A 27,484-nucleotide genomic window follows, 5' to 3' on the forward strand; every position below is an offset into this window, starting at 1 on the left:
TGAGTTAACACCAATTCAATCGATGGGAGAAACAACACTAATATTAGCTCCAGGGCCAAGTAAAGAAAACAGGCAGCAATATCTACCCGGCAGGATTGACAATGCTGATGGCTCGTTCCGTAATAATTGCCATACATCAATGTTATCTTGGAATATAGCGGGACTGGGATCTAAATTAGTATCGCCCGACAGGTCTGATTTTATCGAAAAACACCACATTTGTCTCTTTCAAGAGACATGGTCGGTGGACCCTGTTTTTCGTATGGGCTATCTTAATTTCCAGGTCCCTGCGATAAAGAAAGATAAAGGCCGCCCGCTAGGGGGATTAGTGATTTGGGTTCGGCAGGCCTTAAGTTGTAAAGTACAACAACTTGCTGTATCAAATAATGATATTCTTTCAGTGAGCTAAGCCTATCCTTAGGTAGTTGCATAGATATTTATAACATATATGCAAGAGGTCATCCGGGGGGACGAAATCAGAGGTAATTTCAGCCCTAGATGATCTGATAGATGCTATGCCTAGCAACATTTTGCCGCTTGGAGCGGGGGATTTTAACACGACATTTGAGCTATTAGGGCAAGAAGATCAGAGCCTCATGGAGGAGGAAGACACTAGATGGGGTATCCCAAACCTTGAGATAACACCTATAAAAAATGGACTGAGGTGGCCATTCAATTGAAGGGGTTATGTATGGGGAAACAACTGAGGGCTGCTAATGGCCGAACACCATCTGACAGGCAGGGTGCCAGTACATATGACAATGGCCACAGGTCTAGTCGCATAGATAATTTGCTAGTCAACATAAAAACTGTGGCACCGCATTAAGGATATGGTTGTAACGGGACGTATAGAAAGTGACCATAATCCCCTCACCCCAACATTTAATATATCTGTGGGAGATGTGGCACCAGCAACCCATGGTGCAATAACATCAGATCTTATTTTAACCAATGATAAGCGCCACCTGAAATGGAGCAAAATCATTTAACATCCCGAAACCCTGGTCGCCATAAATAATTATGTTAATAATGCATTATTAGACCTGGGTGCCAGTGCCAATAACTTGGACTTTCACTCCCTATGATTGATACCCATGTTAAACTCTTCGCTCGATTAAAAACATATTTTTGTAAATCGGGCTCAGGCAAGAGTATAAAGAACAAGAAACCCGGAGTGTGGTACAATGAGGCCGGTCGACAAGCTCGGGCTAAGTTGGGCTCAGCTCTAAGAGTTAGGGACCCTGGTAATGTTAGAGCGGCTCGGGACTGCTATTGGAAAACTCAGATGGAGGCAAAAAAATTATGGGACGAATGTAGATAGCAGGAATTAAAACAAAACATGCGAGGCCAAAAACCCGAAATTATTTTGGGATACTTATAAATGGGACAGGGGGGACGTCCAGACCCTCCACAGAACAATGTAGTGCAGCACCTGTGTATTGATCATTTTAAGCCACAATATGCCTGTTTTACAGATGAAGGGAATAAAGAAACATTTCCACACACATTTCATATAGGTGTGGTTTTTACACCAGAGGAGGTTGATAGGGCGCTAGAAGCAGTTACATTGGGAAGAGCTCCAGGCATAGATTGTATTCCAGCCGATGTCTTTCTAAATGATAAATTAATCTGGAGTCAATATATTGTTTATCTGGCTAATGAAAATGCTCATGGAGCTGTTGTCTCCGCCTCATGGAAAGGGGCAGAGATTATCCTGGTGTATAAGAAAGGAGATAAGTCTGTTGCAGGTAATTATAGGCCTATTGGTCTAATTGATTTGATGCAGAAGATCATGGGTAGACTAATTTTGAGCAAGGTGCAGACCTGGATGGAGAAATATAATATATTGACCCCCATTGCAGGCCAGTTTTCGTCCCTTAACAAGCACGATTGATCAAGTATTTCGCTTTATTACCATTTACTGGAGGACAGTAGTTTTAGGAAAAGGGGCATTGTATGCCGTGCTTGTCGACCTAAAGTCAGCTTTTGACTTAGTACTGTGTAGCAAACTGTGTCGAGTCTTGGGGGAGTTGGGGATGGCCCCGGAGCTGCTGTCATTGATCGTCCGCTTACATGAGGAAAATTTTGCCCGGGTCCGATGGGGGTCAGAGGGTAAAGTAACGGAAATCTTTTTCGTTGATAGAGGAGTGCCACTGGGATGCGTTTCGGCGCCCACCCTGTTTTTGTTCTTTATCAATGGAGTGGCAGACCACCTTTCCTTGACCCCCATGGATGCGCCGGTACTGGCAGGAATTCGTATCCCTATCCTCATGTTCGCGGACGATACCTTGATTATTTCCAAAACACTGAGCAGCCTTCAGAGGACCTTACAACGGTTCAAAGAATTTTGCCTTCTTCGTGGTCTATAAATCAATACTGCCAAGACCAAATTTATGTCCTTTAACAAATATAAATCTTTTAGAGAAAGTGTGTATATGAATGAAATCCCCTTGGAACAGGTTAATGCTTTTACCTATTTAGGTGTCACCTTGCAGAAGGATATGCGCTGGAAAAGCCAACTTGATCTGGCTGCTTTTAAACATCACCAGCAATCAGGGATCCTTGTATCTAAATGTAAATCCTCACTTACCAAAACAATTAGCCCTGTACTAGATATTTATGGTATGAAGGTATTGAGCTCGGACCTATATGGTGCCGAATTGTGGGGGTTTGAAAACTTAAAGCACTTAACTCTAGCGGAGAATGCATTCTTACGCAAAATTACTGGTGTTCCACAAAGTACTCCCCTGAGGCCCCTTCTTTTGGACCTAGGTAGGAAAGCAGTGGAAGATTCTGCCAAGCTTCGCCCCTTATTATTTTTGTGCAGAATATGGTGCACAGAGGAACTATCACATTATGCTCAGGGCCTTATGGATATAATTGTAGCAGACTCATTCCACAAAATTAAATGCTTGAAGGAGATCCGATCTTTGCTAGTGAGATTGGGTATGATCAAATTATGGGATGACCCTTCTAATGCTGACTTTTCTTCAAAAAAGATCTTGAAGGAAAGGTATTGGGAAATGGTCCTCTCATCAGCATGTTGTAAAGGATTCTCCACCCATCTTACTGGAAGTATTGGGATTTTATCGAGAAGCCCTATGATCGAAAATTGTATTTTCAGCTTAGGGTGGGCACACTGCCAACAAGGTTATTCACTGGTAAATGGGCGAAGCCACTAATGACACATGCCTTTGGTGTCTGGATCAGCAGGAATCAGTAACTCACATTCTGTTCTGCTGCCCATTATATGCTGCACCACGTCACATGTGGATAAAGCCCATTTGCAACTCAATGGGTATTAGAAGACATGTTGAGGCTTTGCGAATTGTATGTACTGATCCCACCCCACATATAGCCATAACCATGGCCAAATATTTGAGTTGGGCATGGTCTATTCGTTCAAAGATGCTGCTTTTGGTTAGCTAGTAGTTAGCCCCTTGTATTATCCTTTAATACTATGATGTTTATCAGTGATAGTAGTCCTATGTTTATTGTATTCAACATGGTTGTATGAGTTCTCCTTGTCTAAATTGGATACCTTGATATCGTAATGTCATCAAATTTATACAAAATATTATTGAAATGTGGTAGTAATGAATTTTTAAAGTAAAATCAATTTTATTTCTAATGTTTAACAATCTATTCGACAGTCATTATAGGAATTTAATCATATTTTAACTATTTATTTAAAATTATCAAATATAGATGTTTTGGATTGAGTTGTATTTTGAACTATGATGTTTGTTCTTTTTAATGTTTGTGCTTTTATGACTTAACTGTCTAATAAAGCTTGCATGAATGAGTACGTGTGTGGGGCGTGGCTAGCAGGCCAACATGGCGGACGGAGCTTGCTAGTGCTCCGGGGCCGCTGGGAGAGGAAAAGATCCTGCAGCCCACGCCGAGGGGTCGTCTCCGCCTGAAAACGGTTGTTTTCTGAGGCGCTTATCCCCCGACTGCTCTGCTGAAAACCCTGAAGCTCTGACGACGGGGGTTCCGGATTTACGCCGTGGCTGCCAGCGGGGCCTAGTGTCACGCTGCAGACCGGGGCCTCGAGTGACAGGGGGGCCCGGAGAAAGAAGACGGTGAGGCGACAGTACACCGGAGCCTCAGAACCCGGAGGCGGACACCTGCACCTGTGATCCTGACCCTGCGGCTGCCGAGGGGCGAGGACGGCGCCTTGTGTACCCGGGCGTCGGGAAGAGGAACGGAGGCTGCGGGCGGACCTGTGCTGCAGGCTAGGACGCTGAGACATAAGCGTCGAGGGCCGAACATTCCCACCGCCGGCAGTGCCTACCTGCTGAGAGCCCCCCCCGCCTGGCTTGCTGCCTGCCCGTGTTGAATTGAAGGTGAGGAGCCCCGGGAGAGTGCGGGACGGACCCCTGAGGCCCTGCACTGGGCGGCGAGCCGGGGTCTCGAGTGCCGCTGCTGCCCTGCTTCCTGATAGGGCGGATTGAGACAGGCAAGGACCCCTGGACTAGGGACCGGATCCGGCTGGGGCGCCCTGGAGGCCTGGCTGGGACGAGGCTGAGCTACGCTGGTGAAGGGACTATCCCCACGCGGTGGGCTAAGTACTGGGGCGCCGGAGAAGCATGCAGCAGCACAGTTAACACCCCCAAAGCTGCACTAATACTGCGCTACAACCCAATCCTTTTGTGACTGCATTTTGCCCATGCATAGCTGGGAGCCCAGGCGGGGCGGCGCCCAGTTACTCCTACTGCCGTTCTTGAACCGCTGCAGATAGCCTGGTGAGGAGAGGGACATAGCGCTTCAGGGTGGTAGGCCCAGTGAAGGCCCTTGGCGCCCCTATACGCTGGGTGAGGTGGAAAGCGGCCCCTCCCCCCCCGCGGAGGCGCGGACATTACCAACAGCTTCCCCAAGGTGGGAGAGCCAGGAGAGGCCAGCGGGGAAACAACTGGGACATAAGACGCACACCAGGCGGCCAATACTCGCCCTGAACCGCGCTCCTGCCGCGAACCGGGCACCTGACGTCTAATATGGTGCGCAAAGGCGTGAAGAACACGGAGGGCAAGGAGGGACCGGGCATAGGACCTGCCCAGGATACGGACCCTGGGGGCTCTGCACCGCTGACATTGACCTCCACCATCTCAGAGAGCCAGCAAGGCGACAAACTAGACCTTATACTTAAAGAGATCAGAGACTCTACGGCCGTGATGGATACGCAGATGGGCACCCTCACCACTAACCTATCCTTGCTTAAGGCGGATCATGAGAAATTGGCGGATAAAGTTAAGGATCAAGGTCTGTCAATAACTGAACTCGCCCCGACAGTGGCGGAACACACGGACTCAATCCAAGTGATCCAACGTCAAGTCAAAACCCTGCTGGAACGCGTGGAAGATGCAGAAGGGCGCAACCGACGCAATAACATTCGCGTTATTGGCCTGCCGGAAAGAAGCGAGGGGTCCCGGCCGGCAGAGTTCATGGAACAGTGGTTCCGAGATAACGTTGCCCCTGAGGGTCTGTCACCGTTCTTCTGTGTAGAGAGGGCACACAGAATCCCAACTGGCCAACCAAAACCGGGACAGACACCACGGCCGCTTATTGTCCGGATCCTAAATTACCGGGATAGAGACATGCTGCTAAATCAGGCCAGAATCAAATCGGTCATACCGTGGGAGAATAAACTAATTTCACTGTACCCGGACTATACCACTCAAGTGCAAAAACAACGGTCCTCATACTATGCAGTGAAACAGAGGCTCCAAAAGGCTAAACTACGCTACACCTTATTGTTCCCTGCACACCTAAAGGTGATCCACGACAAGAAGACTCACTTTTTTGAAAGCCCCACAGACGTGGAGGAATGGATGGAAGTGATGGACATTGAGGAGCGACTGGACCCGACGCAGGACTCCACAGGCAACGGGTCCAAGGAAAGCTCGACTCAAGGGGAGACCGAGAACGGCGCCCGACGCACTCATCCGAAGCAGCGCAAACCGACCGCCCACCAACAAAAGCAGGGACAGGCTTATGCAGTGGCAGCGGTGGCTCCTTCAGAGACGACTGTGCAACAATCAACACGGACACTGAGGATAGCACTGTACACTCGGACTCGGATAGCAGTATGGTCCTATTTCCGACGGTGACGCCTAGAGCCGCGGATGAACTTATAGACAATGCCCAAGAGTAATACCTCCTATGAACCAGACCTGAGACTTGAATAGAATACAACACGATATCCTTTTCCGTATGAACTAGGGGGGCAGCGGGGATGGGGGAGGAGGGGAAAAATGCTTGCTCAGAGTATGTATGTGGCCCTTTATTTGCTGGCGAGCACTGTACGGCCTGACCTTGGATGGGGAGAGAGACTCAGATGCGGGGATCGTGAGATGCGATTCCTGCGCCTCCTGTGCTCCTACGGCACATAGCTGCAACTGGCTAGTTCTGCCAGTATGAGACCACCCTTGTTCCCCCCTCCCCTGACCCTTTGCTTCCCCCCCCCTCCACGAGACGTGACTACATACACTGAATAATTCCGAAAGAACTCTCCCGGCGGCGCCGTTGAGCCAGCGACATGACCGAGCATGGCACTATGGACACAGCAGGTGTTGGCCGCCCCCCCACTAGCGTATGAACTGTTACTTGTTTACTTACGTTCCAAAGTTTATGGTTCGGCACAGCAGGGTTTAGAGGCTGTGCCTCCACAGTTGGGGTTTGGGATAGGGAGGGTACTGTCTCCTGGTGGACACGGAGGAATCACTCAATAGGACATAAGGGAACACTCCTTGTGACACCAACACGGGGCTATGGCTGACATACAAGGAAAGTATAGGCTGGTCACCTGGAATGTGAGAGGGTTGGGAGCAGTGCAGAAGAGACACAGAGTACACGCTTTCTTGCTACGACACAGGCACATATAGTGTTCCTACAAGAGTCACACATGACACACTCCGAGGCACTCCTACTAAGAAAGAAATGGAGGGGTACTGTATTCTCTACAACATACTCTGCCTTCTCAAGAGGGGCCACGATATGGGTGCACCATGGTACTCCATTTGTGGAACTGGAAAGGCGGACTGACGAACAGGGATGCTATGTATTGGTGAGGGGCACCTTGGACGGGGAGGTGGTAGTGCTGGGCAGCATCTATGCCCCGAATTTTGACCAGGATATGTTCCTTACTGCAGTGGACCGGGCGTTAGCGGATTGGGTGGACGTCCCCTGGATCTTGGGAGGTGACTGGAACATGATCTTAGATGTGAACCTCGACAGATCACACCCCCCCCTCCAGGCGGCGGGAATACATAAACTGTCAGAATCATTTGGGACGTGGCTTCAGGGTTGGAGGCTGGCGGACATCTGGCGCACACTGCACCCGACACACAAAGAATACTCATGCTACTCCCCTGTACACAAACTACATACCAGATTAGATAGGTTTGTATGCTCTAACTCTGTAGTGACTAGGTGCGCCAAAGCGGATTACCTTGCTAAAACGTTCTCAGACCACCGGCCGCTGGCGATTGACCTACAGTGGGGTAAGATACCCTCACCAGTTCCTACCTGGAGGCTTAACCCCGCGCTGCTCGAGGATGGCCCGTTTCGATCACATATAGCTGACGCCTTAACTGATTACTTCAATACAAATTGGGATTCTGCATCCTCGAACCTAGTGGTGTGGGACGCAATGAAAGCTGTAATACGGGGGGCTGCTATAGGCCGACAGGTGGGAGCCAGACAGGAGATACACGGTAAGCTATGCGAGGTGGAACAGCGCTTGCGCGACCTAGAAAATGCGGTGGGGCAGTACCCTGGCCGAACAGTTGAGCTACAGCAGTGTAATATTGACCACGCAGAATTGCTAGAAACCCTGGGAGTGATGGACTATGGGGCCTATCTGAAAAGACAACAGGCGGAGGCGGACAGATCCGGCGCTCTGCTTGCCCGGCTGGTCCGGGATGTCCCTGAGTGCCCTACAATAACGACGATTAGGAACGCAGCGGGTGCACAGGTGCACACTCAAATGGGGATTAACACGGTATTTAAGACTCACTTGGACAACCTCTACGCCCTCCCCTCTGTAGGGACCAGGGAGGACATGACAGGATTCCTAGATGAACTAACGCTCCCAGTGCTGACCCCGGGAATCCAGGCGGCAATAGCCGGGCCTATAACACAACATGAAATAAAGGTAGCAATCCATACACTTAACCGGGGCAAGACCCCGGGCATGGATGGCCTGCCAGGGGAATTTTATCAATCCTACGCTGATGTGCTGGCCCCGTCCTGTAGAAAATATACAACACCGCTTACGAGGTTGGCCATCTCCCGACTACCACCATGCAGGCCTTGGTGATTTCTATCACGAAACCCGGCAGGGACGCTCAAGATGTGGGTAACTACAGGCCCCTATCCATGCTCTCCACGGAGAATAAGATCCTTAGTAAGGCTATTGCCATGCGGATCCTGCACCACCTCCCTGGCCTGATCCATACTGATCAATGTGGCTTCCTTCCAGGGAGGAGTACCTCCCAGAATTCGAGGCGACTCCACGCTCTCATGACAACTACACCTCACAACTTACCACACGCTGGCTGCATAGCCCTGGACCTCCGTCAGGCTTTCGATTCCCTGACGTGGGACTTCATGTTCGAAGTCCTGCATCGTTTTGGTTTCCCAGAGGCCCTTATAAAATGGATCCGCTTATTGTACACAGGCCCGACGGCTAGAGCACGCACGGGAAGACATACATCTGACTGTTATGAGGTCCATAGGGGCACACGGCAGGGCTGCCCACTGTCGCCACTGCTGTTTGTGCTGACGCTGGAACCCCTGGCTATTGCGCTTCGCAATAGAGCTGCGGAGGAAGGCATACCAGTGGAGGGCACCGACCACATGGTCTCAATATATGCTGACGACATCTTGGTATTTCTCCGGAACCTACGAGGGGACCACTCGCCCCTGGCGACTGTTTTCGGACGCTTTGAGACCATATCTGGACTGGCTATAAAAATAAAAAAAATTAAAAAATGAGTACGTGTGTGCAGTCAATTGCCCCCAACACGTGCGGGAAGCCATCTATGGCGTAGTTGCCTTGCTTGATCTCCAGCTGTTCCTGCGCAGTGTGGGGGAATTGAAGGTGCAGGGATATCAAGCTGATACAAACCGTGATGCTTACAGGTATGAGAAATCCTGCATAATAAGACCGTAACAGAGGTTTGTGTGGTCGTAACCTTCCCTTGCTTTCCTACGAAAGTTACCACCACACAATCTTCTATTACAGTCTTTTTAGGCAGCATATGCAGTTAATTGAATCCACTTGTTGCCCTGATGAAGTTCACCGTTGGGAATGGAATGCGCTGGCTGAGCTTTTCGTATTGTTGATTTATGTATTTGTAATAAAGAACTGTTTTTACTCTACTGTTGACTACTGGACTTCATGACCTACCTCACACCCATTTCAGTAACCACAATCTTGGATTTGGAACACGGAGGCGTCAAGCAATGGCTGGTGTTGGAGTTAGTTGCGCAGGAACACTACGAATTTGAACTAGCATGTGGTGCGGATACAGGGGTCCGCTGTTGCTTTGGTGGACATGCATCCAAGACATGTGTGAGGAAGTTTGATAGGGCTGGCTGTGAGAGTCCTCCGTCTCTGACAGTTACTGGTTGGAAGGTACCACAGGTGCGGCACAGCCAGCAGCTTTGTCTGCAGAGGGATGTTGGTTCTCTGCCTTGTTGTTACCATTGGGCAATGTGGGTTAGGATACAGAGGATGGTTATCCTTTCGAGCCTGTAGTGGGCAATGGCATCCTCTGGCAGTCTGAGGCTGGTGCATTTTAGGAACGTCCGCTGTCTTGTTCTGCGCTGCCTAGGTGGTAGTCCAGGGGGGTTAGTGGGGGGGTCCTGGGGGTGGTGGCGGTGGGTGTTGTGGCCCTCTTGGGTCTGCGAGCTGCATGATCAGTAGCTCTATGACATGTGTTGGTCTTCAGATGTGGCTCTGGGCTGGGCTACCTTTAATACTGCAGGTAGTTGTTCTGCTTAACACCAGTAAAAGTCAGGTGTTAAATCCCTGCTGCTAACGTGCCTTATTGCCTGTTTTTGGATTGCATCACACATCTGGCTGGTCGTTGAGAATATCGGGGAGTGGTGTTTTCGTGTGTTCTTGCATGGGAACGCCTACTCTGCATATCATTAGCGCTAGTTGTGGCTATCATCCGTGGTGATGTTTTTTACGGCATCTATCGCTGGAAAACTGGTGATATAGGCAGTTTGCACCAGCTTGAGAATAGGGCGATAAACCTATCCCCACTTTTGTGGTGCTAAAGTGCTGATAAATCAGCAATAAATCCTTGAGAATATGCCCCCTAGAGTGTGACTATAAAGGACATCGCCCCCTCCTTGACCAATGTAGTGGTATCCCCTAAAGTTATGGGTAAGATGGTAGTCATTATTTGTTGCGCTTATGCTAATTAGTAATATATAATGCCCAGTCGGCTGCCTTTCAACAACAAAATAAATTGGACATATTTCACTAATAGCTGATTCAATTTTATAACTTTCAATTACCATGTGATATTAGTTTGTGGCAATATTACCCTATTAGCATATATATTTTTAAATGCCCAGTAGCTAAATAAATTGGGGATCCTGCAGCCCTGACAAGTACCCCAGACCAGTTAGACTTTCTAGTGGGCAGAAACATGTTGGTGATTAGCAAGCGGTCTGAACCATTATGCTCAGTATATGCCCGTCAAGCGATTTGTTTTTAATCATACCCAAAGTACTCAGAATAAAGGTGACAACCAAGTAAATTTGGGGTATTTTTAGAGTATTGTATTCCCATTTCTATCCAGGGAGTTTTATGTGAGAACTCCCTCCTTCACCTAAGTCTTCGACGAGGTTTAAGTCCACTCTGGTAGTACCATCTTACTAGGGTGGGGAGACATCTTCCTCTATTAGGATGGCTTCCCTCTTATGACATTCAACCCTTTTCTAACATAAAATCAAGAATCTTAGGATGGAGGACGCACAAGCTTTGTGTTAACTTTCCAAGGTAAAAACTAACCATTCAGTGCGATCTGTTCTGAGAATTCAAATAGTGTTGGGGTGCCGCTCGCAGCGGTCTTTCTGTGCCTCACCGGGACCCTGATTGTTTGCCTGGCTGTCGAGGGTGAGTGTGAGCAACCACCATAACCTGTGCTCCTCCCCTCCAGCCTTCATTGCCGCTCGCAGCGGTCTTTCTGTGCCTCACTGGGACCCTGATTGTTTGCCTGGCCGCCGAGGGTGAGTGGGAGCAACCACCATCACCTGTGCTCCTCCCCTGCAGCCTTCATTACCGCTCGTGGCCCCCGCTTCGCGGGAGCCGCTCGCAGCAGTTTTTCTGTGCCTCACCGGGACCCTAATTGTTTGCCTGGCCGCCGAGGGTGAGTGGGAGCAACCACCATCACCTGTGCTCCTCCCCTGCAGGCTACATTACCGCTCGCGGCACCCGCTTCATGGGAGCTGCTCGCAGCGGTCTTTCTGTGCCTCACCGGGACCCTGATTGTTTGCCTGGCCACCGAGGGTGAGTGGGAGCAACCACCCTCACCTGTGCTCCTCCTCTGCAGCCTTCATTACCGCTTGCGGCCCCTGCTTCGCGGGAGCCGCCCGCAGTGGTCTTTCTGTGCCTCACCGGGACCCTGATTGTTTGCCTGGCCGCCGAGGGTGAGTGGGAGCAACCACCATCACCTGTGCTCCTCCCACTGCCGCCCACTGCCTATATCTTTGGCCAAGCCCCCCCGCAAAGCGGGACATGCGCGGGGCGATCGTTGAGCGCCGAGCAAAGCCCGGGCCAAGGGCGGGCCCGTTTGAGCCCATTCGAGGCCGGAGCAGGCTGGGCTGGGCCCATTCTCCAACGTCTGGTTTCGGACACTGGCGCTCAACACTGTCTGGTAAGACCTGCAGCACTGGTCTAAGTTTGCTAACTGGGGGGCAAAAACTGTACGTGTTGCACCTCTACTAGTGATGGCGTCTGGTGCCATCAAGGAAAAGATGGGCCCCAAAGGTGGGGGCATGATGGGAACATTGGATTACTTTATCACAAGAGCCTCGAACGTGATCGCACAAGAGATAGCGGTAACAGAACGCCGGCTATCACTTGATGCGCTCCCAAACATCCGTTTGCCTGTGGGAGGTCACACGCTGGACCACTCTCCTGTACAGGATGTGTTTACTGGCAATGCCTATTCCCCTAGGATGGTTAATACACCAGTAAATGATTCAATAGACTCTGTAACAGAGAAAAGGACACTAGACTAGTCACCTTGCCCTACAACCAGGTCAATGGCTGCCCCCACTCACTAGAAGAAAGGATTACCTAACAGAGAGGCATGGAGCCATCAAAAAGAAACGGGAAGCAGGCAATATTAAGAAAAATTGTCCCAGTAAATCCAAACCAAAAAGGCTCAGGGATGAGCAGAAATCCTTGGAACACTATGAAGAGACTGAGCCAGCGTCATCTTTAGCAGAAAACATTGCCAGCGATACATCTATGGCCCAAGCGCCTACAATGAACAATGCTTTCTGGGACAAAGTGGGGGCCCTATTTGCTGACAATCTATCACCCCTCACTCATAGATTGGCTGCTATTGAAGCCAACCTATTAATTCTTACTAATGCTTCCAACCAGATGGCAGGGGCTCTAGGTAAACTAACCAATGCCGATGACAAGCACCCACTATCAATTTCATCTGCTTCAAACGCTGTGGGTGTAGTTAAGCCAGTCGCACCAAATTTATCTGCTCAGGGGGTTGGGAGTTCGGAAATGGGCATAACAGGGTGAGTAGCGGATGCTGCTAATTGTGGCTTGGTCCAGAATGTCCCAAACAGATTTACATCACGCCATGACCCTAACGCACCTATACAGCAACAGCGCATTAGTAAAACACAGGCCATAAAAGTTGACTTACCACCTGAATCTAGCCCATATGTGGTGGTTCTAGCTGGGGTCCCCGAGCTGAAGAACGCTAGCGAGGAATTACACACGTCACTTAAGAACAAAGTCACAGATTGGCTCAACAAAAATAGACCACTCCCGCCATCTGTAACTAGTAAAATTTTGCTTGTTCGTAGGGTGCCTTGGGTGGGCCAAAGGATAAAGGATGTAATGGGAGACTGTGTTTCGATAAACTTTAGAGACACACGGACAGTGTCTCACATATGTGAGTGAAACCAGACCTGTTCTGTGCCAGCTATTCAGTCGCTTCCCCTGTCGTACTTTTATCCCCCTGGCCAACGGCGCATTTACCCAGGTTCCAAACAACCTTGGAACTTGGTAGGGCCCAAATAGCGGGTGGTAACAGTCAAACATACTGATGAAGGTATTAGAATCTTTTATTGATAGACCCAACATCACCCTTTTAGGCGATTTTAATTTCCATCTGGATAACATGTATTCCAGAGACACCTCTTCCCTGGTAGAAACCCTGGGCTCATGCGGCCTGACTTGTGGATAGCCCCACTCATTTAGCGGGTCACACGCTGGATGGAGTCTTATCCAATGATCCCAGAATGAAGGCAGGCACCCCAATCCCACTTGCTTGGTCAGATCATTTGGCCGTCCCCCTGGAGTTTAAATTCAACCATTCTGTCTCCTCCCTTTCGGACCCTAGGAGATGGGAACTTAGAAGGAATTTTAAGGAAGTAAATAATGAGACACCAGCTCCATTTATGAACAGATTTAGGCCTTTCACATTGAGGGATACTAACTCCGCTGCTCTTGAATTTTCTAACACCATTTCGTGAGCCGTGGACATCTTGGCCCCTGCCAAACAGCACTACTCTGCTAGAAAGAGGCCGTCAGCACCCTGGTTTTCAGATAGATTGCTAAGGCAGGGATGCAGAAAACAGGAGAGGCTCTGGCGAGCTCATCTTGATCCCAAGGAGAAAGAACAACATAAATGTCTCCTTAAAGAATACAAGCTGGCAATAATTGAGGAAAAGAGGTCTCATTTTGTTAACCTGACTGCCTCCCTGAGCCTGAAATATTTGAATCGCATCTTAACCGTCACCTAAGCTCCTTCTTGGATGACTCCAGCTTGCTAGACACATCACAACATGGCTTTCAAAAAGCCCACAGTACCGAATCTGCCCTCACTGTGGTCATTAATAACATCCGCTCAAAGTTAGATAAGGGCCATACCACTCTTCTGGTCCTGCTCGACCTTACGACGGCCTTCGACACCCTGTCACCCTCTGTCCTGGTCTCATGACTCAGGGAGATAGGAGTCGGAGGCTCAGCTCTGAGCCTCTTGGCCTCTTTCCTTAATCAAAGAGAACAAAGGTTGAAGTTGGGGAATTCCTCTCTCCCTCCAAACCTGTGCAGTGTGGGGGTCCCCCACGGATCCTCTTTACGTCCCACACTCTTTAACATCTATGTGGCCCCACTTGCCAGGGTAGTGAGATCTTTTGGGTTTGAGCTGCAGTCATATGCCAACCACACCCAAAATTATGGTCCCCCTCACACAGTCTGTGAGTGACTCTGCCCTGAATTTCAGGAACTGCATGGAGGCAGTATCCCAATGGATGATCCAGAACTTCCTGAAGTTAAACGGAGAAAAGACAGAGGTCTTGATTTTTGGGGGCAACCAGGACATCTGGTCGAGCGACTGGTGGCCAGTGTCCCTTGGAGATATCCCCCCTTCCCTCTCAATCCACCAGGAATCTGGGGGTACTGATAGATACCTCACTCTTCTTTGATCGTCAGGTTAGTAGGACTGCTTCCACCTGCTGTGACATCATCAGGATCCTCAGAAAGATCGCCCACTATCTCTCCCCCGATGCCTGGAAGCAAGTCACCGTGGCACTCGTCTCTTCGAGACTGGATTACTGCAATGCGCTCTATTTGGGTATTAATAAGAGCCTAATTCCAGCGCCTGCAGATAGTGCAAAATGCGGCGGCCAAGATGGTCCTCAATCTTCCTAGACTTTCTTCAGCTTCTTTGGCCAGGAAGAACCTGCATTGGCTGCCTATCCAGTCTAGGATCTCTTTCAAGATCCTTTGTCTTGCTCATGGGGCTGTGTATGGCTCTGGTCCAGAGGGTATCAGGTCCCTCCTACACTCTTACTCCCCCAGCAGAGCTCTCCGCACATCTAACAAAAATCTTCTTTCAGTAACTAGATTTGGGAAAGCAAGGTGGGGAGGTAGAACCTTCTCTACCCTGGAATTCCCTTCCCCCTGAACTGGCAGGATAACCCTCTCTTGCGCTTTTCCGTAAAGCATTAAAAATGTGTTTTTTTGTAGAGGCTTACCCGTAATTGTGCACTAGGAGAATTTTAGACTGTATGACCTTATTGGCACCTTAATGCCCTTGGGCTAAGTTGCGCTGTACAAGTCTCCTTTCATTCATTCATTTGTTCAGGGTAGGTTTAGAGAATCTCCAGCTCCCGTAGCCGTGTGTCTACAAAACATATATAGTGGACTCGACGTGGTGGATTCACTGGGGCCTACTCTGGGGGGCTTAAATAGGGCAGTTACTGACACAGATGAGATAGAGCGGGAGGCGGGAGGAAGAATAAAAGAAAGGAAAATTGATAGCTCTTCAGGGGCCAGGACTGTGGAAAGAAACAGGGTGAATACACCGACAGCAGCCACCGGAAGAAGCAAGGAGCTTCAATCTACTACTACTGTGGAAAATAACATACCGCCCCAATTACTACGTACAGCGGTCTTGACCGAGGTGGGAAGTTTGGAGCCATCTAAGAATAAGGACTCGGGCCCTAACCAGACTCATTTAAAATACTATCATGGAATCTGGCGGGGCTGTCTAACAAACTGGCCTGTCCTGAATGGGGCTCCTTTCTAGATGAAAGCGATGTGTGCCTCTTTCAAGAGACATGGGCTCGGACGGAGCAGTATCGGTCAGGGTTTGCCTCATTCTATGTCTCGGCAGTTTGGGGAGGAAGAGGCCGCCTGTCAGGGGGTCTCACTATCTGGGTCGGCTCCCACCTGGGGTGCACCGCCAAGACACTAAATACCCACTCTAAAGACATCCAATGTGTAGTCCTTACCTGGCCAAATGCCTTTAAACTGGTGTTGATTAATGTCTACTCTCGCCCAGTAGGCATAGCTAGCAAGTCCAGTACGACTGAGGATCTTTCTCTCTTTATCCCAACAATCCTGAGTGACACTTATCTACTGGTGGGGGGTGACCTGAACTGCCATTTTGCACCACTACAGGGCCTAAATGATGAAGTCCAGTCGGCAGAGGATGAACATTGGTCTATCCCTTTGACTCAGGCTCCATCTCCTAGGGTATGGTCACCGTTAGCCACACAGATTGTGGCACTTACCCTAAATCACTCCCTAAGAGCTTGCAATGGCCGCACTCCTTCTGACACCCCAGCCAAATGTACTTACAACAAACCAGGACAAATGTCTCGTCTTGACTACATTTTGGCTGAGACAAGGCTATGGCCAAAGGTCATTGATTTTAATGTTGCTGTAAGAGTGGAAAGTGTTCATAATGCCCTAATCCTAGAACTGGCTCCATTGTACAACAGTAAGAATGGCGCCTTAGTTCTCGGCGCTAACGATGGTAATTTTACTGTCCCTAATGATAGACGCAAAGTAAACTAGGAAAACTATACAGTTCAATAATCCCTTCGCTCATAGAGGTTGCAGCGTTAATCAATCAACCATCATTCCTTGACTATTTAACCAAGCTGGAGGTTCTCCATGTGGGTTTGACATCCAACTTGGTAGAGCTGCTTAATCCTCGGGTGTCCAAGAGGGCAAAAAGGGTGCCCAAATGTTCATGGTATACTCCGGAGTGTAGGAAGGACAAAAAAGAGTTATTGCAGGCCATAAAAGATAACGATAGACCTGCAATTAAATCTAGGAGAACACACTATAAATGGTTGGTCAAGTGTGCTAAGGAAGAGTGGGACAACGACAAATGGTCCAGCCTCTCTCTGGCGCTTGCTACCAAAGATTTGCTCAAATTCTGGTCTATAATCAACAATGGCAGCAGTGAGCCAAAAGCAACCATTGAATCTAACATAGCGCCAGAAGTCTGGGAAGGCCATTATCGGGCCTTGTATTCCATTGAGGGACTTCCTGAGGACCCCAAAGACCTAGCCACCCAGCCTGCATTTACTTTGCTTCCTGAGGTGATTGAGTTTACGGTACTAGAGGTCTGCAATGCTATCTCCAAAGTTGCCACAGGTAAAGCACACGGTCTGGACAAACTTCCCGGGGACCTTTTTAAGCAGGAGCCAAAAATCTGGGGGCCATACTTCCAGATCCTGTTTAATGCAGTTTTGAGAGGCATGATTGTTCCCTGCACTTGGTTGGGTGCAGAGATAGTCCCTATATTTAAAAAGGGTTCTCCTGTGCTCCCATCCAACTACAGACCCATCAGCCTTATCAATGTCCCTAAGAAGATCTTCGCAAGACTCATCCTAGACCGGATGCAGGACTGGATAGAGGAGTCTGCAATTCTCAGCCCCTATCAGGCGGGGTTTAGGAAGAATACCTCCACCATGGACCACATTTTCGTCTACAACTCCTGTACTGGAAAACGGTGAGACTAGAGGGTGGCAACCTCTACATGGTATTCGTCGCCCTTCGCTCTGCCTTTGATCTTGTTCCCCGGGGTAAACTTTGGTCTGTTCTTCTTGAGCTGGGCATTCCTACCCACCTCCTGTCTGACCTGATGAGGCTACATGAGGCTAATTACGGCCAAGTTAGATGCGGGAAAAACGGTGCATTGTCATCTCGATTCCCCGTTGGCAGGGGGGTAAGGCAGGGCTGTGTGCTCGAACCGACCCTGTTTTGCCTCTATGCCAACGGCGTAATCGCGCACCTTAATGGAGTTCAGAACAACGATGCTCCAAAGCTGGCCGGTAACAGGGTCCCTGCAATCATGTTTGCCGACGATACCCTTTTGCTTTCTAAAACCCCGATGGGTATACAGCGAACATTGAATGGTTTTCAGGAATTCTGTACCACTCGGTATTGGAGATCAATTCCCTTAAAACAAAATTCATGATCTTCAACCCCCCGAGATCCACACTGCCAAATACAAGTCTAGGGACAGCGAGACTTGAAAGGGTAACTACCTTTGACTATCTGGGGTCACCATTAATGAGAACCTGACGTGAGGCCCCCAGCAGATCAAAGCACAATTAAAACTGACTCAACTCTCTTTCTTAAACTATCCAACAAGTCCACTATTAAACCTGTTGGACCACCGCTGGAGGTCTACAAATTACAAGCCAGCGGTGCCATCATGTACGGGGGAACTTTGGGGTCACTGTAATAAGACCGAAATCACCAGGAATGTAAATAAATTCTTAAGTCAGTTGTTAGCATTACCGTCTAGTACCCCATTCCTTCCTCTAAGGCTTGATTGAGGCATCAGACCAATCGACGAAGTGCTAGCGCTAAAACCGCTCAGATTTTGGCGCCAGCTCTGGGTAACACCTGAGTTGTCAAACTATAGACAGGAACTCAAGGAAATATTGACCTTTCCGTGTATAGGGAATATTCCCTGGCTTATCTATATAAGAAAATAATTTAATAAGGCTAGAAGTTCCTGCCCTATGGTTTGACCCAGAGAGGGGCTGTAAAATGCTTTCACGCACTCAGCTTACGAACACTTTTCGTGCTGATAGACTTAATGCCACATTATCCAATCACCAACTTGACTCTAGTCAAAGACTGCTACTTATTTGAGCGATTTCTTGACGATTTATATCCCCTATTAGCAAAAAAACTCTATGTTCAGTGGAGGCATGGTTTCTACCTTTGCGAGCTCTCACTAGCAGGTGGTCACCCTGTGCCCCGAAAAACTACCCGGCATGCAAATGTGATACTGAAACTGAGCTTCACGTTTTATTTTTCTGTCTGGAGTATCACAAGGCTAGGAAGTACTGGCTTGTCCCTTTATGCAATAATTTGGGCTTCCGACAATGCATGCAGGCATATAGACTACTAAAAACAGAAACAACTGGCCCTATTGTATTTGCCGTTTCACAATTCTTGGCAGCTATGTGGCACAAGCGTAGATTCCTAATTGCTGGAACTTAAGCCGGGAAGGGCTGCCTGTGGCTGCAGATTGTGATTTTTATAAATTCTTAAACTGTTTTTAGAAACTTATTTTTTTTTTTAAATAATTGTGCCCATGAATTTTTACCAATTGTGTCTATCTGAAATATGATCTTGAAACTATTTTTGCTATAAGTAATTAATATTGTCACCAATTTGTACCGTTTTTATATGCTATTGTCTACTTTTATGGTATATTGCCGAAATAAAGATTTCTTGAATGAATAGTGTCTTTTAAGCGGTTTGTCGAAAAGATGCGACAAACGGGGAATAGCCAAGTTCATTGGATCGCAGTGTATTCAGGGGAAAGAAACAAAAAAATGACTTCATTTTCTTGGCCAGCTGAGCAGGCGGGACAGGTGGGCGAGATGTTAGCACCATTCCAATGATACAGAATTCATTGACTGGCAAAATGCCATAACTAAAATTTAAGAACAGTGATGTTGCTATAGAAGGTTCTAATGTGTTTATACTCTTTATCCATAGCTTGTTAGTATAGTCCCAGTATCTATTTTTTAGTTTTGTTAGAGATCTTTTTTCAATATCTCTGGCTTGGTCTAGACCTCACTCAGACCCAATTTGAGCATCCAGCTCTTAATATACTTAAGCCACTGGATATTCCCTTTTGTTTCTAATGCCATCACATCAGCAGTGATTGTCTCAGAGAGAGTGGAGAATTGTTTGACCACACTCCAATCTAAAAAGTAAGCGGCCTAAAGCCAATCACATGAACTACATTTTTGAGCCCCAGATCCAAGCGCATAGGGATCAGGGGGCATTTAGGGGAAGGTCCAGGACTGATCTCATAAAAACTCCTCTTGATACATATACTCTTTAAAATCCAGATACCTACTTGCTAGGTCCCCAGTTCTTCCCCCATTTATCCGTAGGTTTTTAGTATAGTTCCAGTACCTCTTTTTTAGTTTTTTCAGAGATCATTTCTCAGTTTTCTCTGGCTTGGTCCAGACCTCACTCAGACCCAATTTGAGCATCCAGATCTTAATATATTTAAGCCAATGGATATTCCCTTTTGTGTCTAATGCCATCACATCAAGCAGTGATTGTCTCAGAGAGAGTAGAGAATTGTTTGACCAAACTCAAATCTAAAAAGTAAGCGGCCTAAAGCCAATCACATGAACTACATTTTTGAGCCCCAGATCCAAGCACATAGTGATCAGGGGGCCTTTAAGTGAAGGTCCAGGACTGATCTCATAAAAACAATCTCAGGTTTTTCAATAACCCCTACATTGTTGTGGCCCCTCAGTTCTGCACCATACACCGCGGCTCCAATGCCCTTGGCTTGATAGAGTCAATAACTGGGGCAGTAGGCCTGTAGGCAGAACTTATATGTCAGAGTGTTAGATGGCTCTTTGCAACTTGCGGGGCACATGTTAATGAGTTCATCAACCCGACCCACAGGCATTCAAATTGCGTCACCCGCTCTCATGGGGTTCCCCCATTTTAACCGTCCCCTAAATGACTTGTGAGCATTGAAGACCATAGACTTGGTTTTCCTTCCATTCATTTCCAGCCCAAATTTCCCACATGGTACTAAGAAGTGATTCAGTAAATTTTGGAGCCCCATTGGCATCCTAGAAATAAGTAGAGTGTCATCAGCAGACAGGAGAGATGCCACAGCTTGACCAGCTAGTTTGAGAGGATCGCCTCTGCAATCGGACAGTGTTTCAATTAGTCCATTAATATGTAGGGTGAACAGAGTAGGTGCCAGTACACTCCCTGTCACACTCTGCTCATCCTTATCTTGTTGGTCAATTCACCATTCTTCCCACATCTCACTTGGGCATAGTTACCCCTATGTAGTCTAATAATGATCTCTAGTCGATAACGCAGGACCCTTGTTAAGTGTACGACTTTCCACGGTTTTTCCCGGGAAATAGGTCAAAGGCAGTTCGCAAGTCCACAAATACAAAATATACATGTTCCTTCTTAATGGATGGATCACTGACATAATATTGATCACACTAATATAGACTTACACAAATATCGAAGTTAAAATATTGAATACAAAAATATCGAATTCCTATCTACAAACAGGTAAGTACAAAATTTTCAAATCAAAAATATAGTTTAAAAAAATATATATAGTCAAAATATCGATTTTTTTTAAATGTCATACAAGTAATTTAAAATTAATGAAATAATAACTATAATTAACTAAAACATACTTAAAAATACTTTAATAATTTAATAATTATTAAATAATTATTAAATAATTAATTTAAGTTAAAAAAATATACAATTACATTTTTAACACATATGTATATATATATATGTATATATATATATATATATATATATATATATATATATATATATATATATATATATATATATATATATATATATATATATATATAATTATTTTTTTTGCATTCATGCAGCTATTTTGTTTCAGTGCCCTTCTCACTGTTTTATAATTTGTTTAACGGTGTGCACTTATACAAAACCACTATAGTGTGTTTTTTATGTCTATACACCATGTGACTCACTGAGCATCACGTAACCAAAAAAATGTGTATAAATTTGTTTGCTGACCAGGTGCGCGGTGTGTGACCAAGAGCACAAGTTGCTCGAAACATGTAACCTGAGAGGTTTGGATTAAAATCTCCCTTACTGCAGCCTTCGTGGTCCGTGTCTTCATTTCTGGCAGGAGTGTGCTGTTTGAAGATTTGTTTATATATATATATATATATATATATATATATATATATATATATATATATATATATATATATATATTAACAGAATATTCATTATTAATATACAATATTTTTACTGTTGGATTGCGTAGGGGTAAAAAATTCTATTCCCACTCCAGTGAGTGCAACAGTAGAGAAAGCGTTAGATAGCGTAGGGGTCAAAATTACTTTTCCCACTCCAGTGAGTGCAACGGTACGGAAAGCGTTTGATAGCTTAGGGGTAAAAATTACTATTCCCACTCCAGAGAGTGCAACAATAGGGAAAGCGTTGGATAGCGTAGGGGTAAACATTACTATTCGCACTCCAGAGAGTGCAACAGTAGGGAAAGCATTGGATAGCGTAGGGGTAAAAATTACTATTCCCACTCCAGAGGGTGCAACAGTAGGGAAAGCGTTGGATAGGGTAGGGCAAAAAATTACTATTCCCACTCCAGCGAGTGCAACAGTAGGGAAAGCGTTGGATAGCATAAGGGTAAAAATTATTATTCCCACTCCATAGAGTGCAACAGTAGGGAAAGCTTTGGATAACGGGAGGGTAAAAATTACTATTCCCACTCCAGAGAGTGCAACAGTAGGGAAAGTGTTGGATAGCATAGGGGTAAAAATTACTATTAGATAGCGTAGGGGTCAAAATTACTTTTCCCACTCCAGTGAGTGCAACAGTACGGAAAGCGTTGGATAACTTAGGGGTAAAAATTACTATTCCCACTCCAGAGAGTGCAACAATAGGGAAAGCGTTGGATAGCGTAGGGGTAAACATTACTATTCGCACTCCAGAGAGTGCAACAGTAGGGAAAGCATTGGATAGCGTAGGGGTAAAAATTACTATTCCCACTCCAGAGGGTGCAACAGTAGGGAAAGCGTTGGATAGGGTAGGGCTAAAAATTACTATTCCCACTCCAGCGAGTGCAACAGTAGGGAAAGCGTTGGATAGCATAAGGGTAAAAATTACTATTCCCACTCCATAGAGTGCAACAGTAGGGAAAGCTTTGGATAACGGGAGGGTAAAAATTACTATTCCCACTCCAGAGAGTGCAACAGTAGGGAAAGCGTTGGATAGCATAGGGGTAAAAATTACTATTCCCACTCCAGAGAGTGTAACAGTAGGGAAAGCGCTGGATAGCGTAGGGGTAAAAATTACTATTCCCACTTCAGAGGTTGCAACAGTAGGGAAAGCGTTGGATAGCTTAGGGGTAAAAATTACTATTCCCACTCCAGAGGGTGCAACAGTAGGGAAAGCGTTGGATAGGGTAGGGCTAAAAATTACTATTCCCACTCCAGCGAGTGCAACAGTAGGGAAAGCGTTGGATAGCATAAGGGTAAAAATTACTATTCCCACTCCATAGAGTGCAACAGTAGGGAAAGCTTTGGATAACGGGAGGGTAAAAATTACTATTCCCACTCCAGAGAGTGCAACAGTAGGGAAAGCGTTGGATAGCATAGGGGTAAAAATTACTATTAGATAGCGTAGGGGTCAAAATTACTTTTCCCACTCCAGTGAGTGCAACAGTACGGAAAGCGTTGGATAACTTAGGGGTAAAAATTACTATTCCCACTCCAGAGAGTGCAACAATAGGGAAAGCGTTGGATAGCGTAGGGGTAAACATTACTATTCGCACTCCAGAGAGTGCAACAGTAGGGAAAGCATTGGATAGCGTAGGGGTAAAAATTACTATTCCCACTCCAGAGGGTGCAACAGTAGGGAAAGCGTTGGATAGGGTAGGGCTAAAAATTACTATTCCCACTCCAGCGAGTGCAACAGTAGGGAAAGCGTTGGATAGCATAAGGGTAAAAATTACTATTCCCACTCCATAGAGTGCAACAGTAGGGAAAGCTTTGGATAACGGGAGGGTAAAAATTACTATTCCCACTCCAGAGAGTGCAACAGTAGGGAAAGCGTTGGATAGCATAGGGGTAAAAATTACTATTCCCACTCCAGAGAGTGTAACAGTAGGGAAAGCGCTGGTTAGCGTAGGGGTAAAAATTACTATTCCCACTTCAGAGGTTGCAACAGTAGGGAAAGCGTTGGATAGCGTAGGTGGAAAAATTACTATTCCCACTCCAGAGAGTGCAACAGTAGAGGAAGCGTCGGATAGTGTAGGGATAAAAATTACTATTCCCACTCCAGAGAGTGCAACAGTAGGAAAAGCTTTGGATAACGGGAGGGTAAAAATTACTATTCCCACTCCAGAGAGTGCAACAGTAGGGAAAGCGTTGGATAGCATAGGGGTAAAAATTACTATTCCCACTCCAGAGAGTGTAACAGTAGGGAAAGCGCTGGATAGCGTAGGGGTAAAAATTACTATTCCCACTTCAGAGGTTGCAACAGTAGGGAAAGCGTTGGATAGCTTAGGGGTAAAAATTACTATTCCCACTCCAGAGGGTGCAACAGTAGGGAAAGCGTTGGATAGGGTAGGGCTAAAAATTACTATTCCCACTCCAGCGAATGCAACAGTAGGGAAAGCGTTGGATAGCATAAGGGTAAAAATTACTATTCCCACTCCATAGAGTGCAACAGTAGGGAAAGCTTTGGATAACGGGAGGGTAAAAATTACTATTCCCACTCCAGAGAGTGCAACAGTAGGGAAAGCGTTGGATAGCATAGGGGTAAAAATTACTATTAGATAGCGTAGGGGTCAAAATTACTTTTCCCACTCCAGTGAGTGCAACAGTACGGAAAGCGTTGGATAACTTAGGGGTAAAAATTACTATTCCCACTCCAGAGAGTGCAACAATAGGGAAAGCGTTGGATAGCGTAGGGGTAAACATTACTATTCGCACTCCAGAGAGTGCAACAGTAGGGAAAGCATTGGATAGCGTAGGGGTAAAAATTACTATTCCCACTCCAGAGGGTGCAACAGTAGGGAAAGCGTTGGATAGGGTAGGGCTAAAAATTACTATTCCCACTCCAGCGAGTGCAACAGTAGGGAAAGCGTTGGATAGCATAAGGGTAAAAATTACTATTCCCACTCCATAGAGTGCAACAGTAGGGAAAGCTTTGGATAACGGGAGGGTAAAAATTACTATTCCCACTCCAGAGAGTGCAACAGTAGGGAAAGCGTTGGATAGCATAGGGGTAAAAATTACTATTCCCACTCCAGAGAGTGTAACAGTAGGGAAAGCGCTGGTTAGCGTAGGGGTAAAAATTACTATTCCCACTTCAGAGGTTGCAACAGTAGGGAAAGCGTTGGATAGCGTAGGTGGAAAAATTACTATTCCCACTCCAGAGAGTGCAACAGTAGAGGAAGCGTCGGATAGTGTAGGGATAAAAATTACTATTCCCACTCTAGTGAGTTTAACAGTAGGGAAAGTAAAGAATTAATATATTAATACAAATGAATTTAATATCAATACCAATGAAAATTAATTAAAATAAATTACACATTTTAAACTATGTAATAATTAATCAATTCAAAATACAAATAAATATTAGTTATTAAAATTAATTTCATATTAAAACAAATTAAATACCAATTAACAATTAATTAACAATAAATCAATACCAATAAATACATAAAAATGATTTATTTAATTACAATTAAATTACCTCCCACCCTATTCCCAAATAAACACACAATCCACTACCAAAAATAAATTAATAAAATTAACATGATTATCAATTAATCAATACAAAATAAATAGCAATTAAAAATTAATTACCAATTAAAAATTAATTAGTTACAATTTAATAACTAATTAACAATTAATTATACAAAAATTGAATAAAATAATATAAAAAACACTTTAAAAAATTCGATATTATTAGCAATTCGATATTTATTAATAACTATATTGTATACTTCGATATTTTATCTTTCTATAATCAAAAAATCGATATTACATTACTTACCTTAAAAATGATATTTTTCACCACTATATTCTGTCCATTCGATATTTTGTCCATTCTATATTTTTACTTCGATATTTGTGCAATTCTATATTTTTTACTCGATATTATGTCTGTATACTGGTCACATATATCCATAAAATCAATAAAAATCTGAACAATTGGTCAACAGCGCTCGTGTTTTCTCTAATGCCCCCTTGTAAGAGAGACAATATTTGACCTTTTCTAATCCAGTCTTGGCGCCTCTCCAGCAGGTACCTGCAAAATAGTTTCTGTGCCATCAATCAGGCTAATGGGCCTATATTTTAGCTTTTGTTCCCCTTTTTGAATATTGGTATAACTTCTGCCCCCAACCAAGGCCCCCATTAGGATGACGGGCGGATTTTGTCCGCCCGCCATCCCATCAGAAAAAGGGACCGCCCGCCATAAGGGCAGGGGTCCCAGGGGGGTTTTAGGATGTGCCCGCCACAGTGGCGGGCACATCCTGCATTTTTAGCATTGTGGCGGGTCGGGCTCTCTGCACCGCCCGCCACAATGCTACAAATGCATTATTGAATTTGCATACACAAAGCGGCAGGCACCGTGCGGTGCCTGCCGCTTTGTTTATGCAAATGCAGGACAGTACCACAGGTACCCCCCGTGTGCACCCCCACCTCTCCGGGGGGCCCCCAGAGTGAAGACAGCATGCCTTTCCGTGGCGGCATCACTGCCGCGGTAAGGCATCTCAACAAGCCCATTATAATATGGCTGGCGGTGTCTGAAAGACACCGCCACCATATTAAACTTTTTAAAATCGAAGGACGGTCTTTCCGTCCGCCGCGGTCCACCGCCATACTAATATGGCGGGGGGCTTTAGAGCAGGGATGGCGGGCGGATTGCCCCCGCCAGGCCAGCGGTGGCTACCGACGGCCTGGCAGGGCAATCCGCCCGCCATCCTAATGGGCCCCCAGGAGTCTAGGATAGCTGCGCCCTTTAAGATTGCATTAAAACTATGGTTAAGAATCACGCTCCATATCTCATGTTCGGAAAGGTATAATTCGCCTGGGATTTTATCTAAACCTGTGGCTTTACCCTTCTTCAGTTTAGCAAGTACCATCTGAGTTTTTTCCAGAGTAAAATTAATCATATATATGTCCCTTGCCCTGTCAGGAAGGACCTCTGGTGTTAATTCACTACTCTCCAGTCTTGTGCTGTTCTACCCTGTATATAGAAATGTAAATAGTTTACAGGTGCCATCTGGGTTTCTCCCGGGGAAAGATTAGTCAGATCTGCATCCCTTGCCCTGTCAGAAAGGTCCTCTGTTGTTAATTCACTACTTTCTAATCTTGAGTTGTTCTCCCTTGCATATAACAAATTAAAGTAGTTTTCCCAGGATTGTGGCTGGATATAGTAATTTTCCTCTACAGCTAGACCTTTTGTTCCTTTGGCTAATATGTGCCAGAACTGTCTGCTGTCCTTGGTTAGTGCAGTCGTATACAGGTCTTTCCAGAATCTCTCATGCCAACTTCTTATTGCCTCATGTTGGACTGAGTTATAATTTTTCATGACCTGACCTGGCTGCCTTCCTGTGCTCATCATACCACTCATTCTTATAAGAAATAAGTAGCTTATGTTTCCCCATCTTAAAGAAAAACTTTTTATTCTCTGCCGTCAGTTTAGTGAATATGTCCAGTGTAGGTTAGACTTCCATGCAACATTTACTTAAATTCACCAATGAGTCAACTACAATATTGTAAAGTTGCACCAGGATATCATTTCTCTTTTCGGTCATAGTCCACTTGACCTTCCTTCTATCATTACTGACGACTATTGGGTTTATCAAGTGTTCTGATTGGCGGGGTTGGAGGGGAGTAAATATGTCCG

Source organism: Lissotriton vulgaris, chromosome 11 (assembly GCF_964263255.1).
Source record: "Lissotriton vulgaris chromosome 11, aLisVul1.2, whole genome shotgun sequence".
In the NCBI taxonomy this organism is placed as follows: domain Eukaryota; kingdom Metazoa; phylum Chordata; class Amphibia; order Caudata; family Salamandridae; genus Lissotriton; species Lissotriton vulgaris.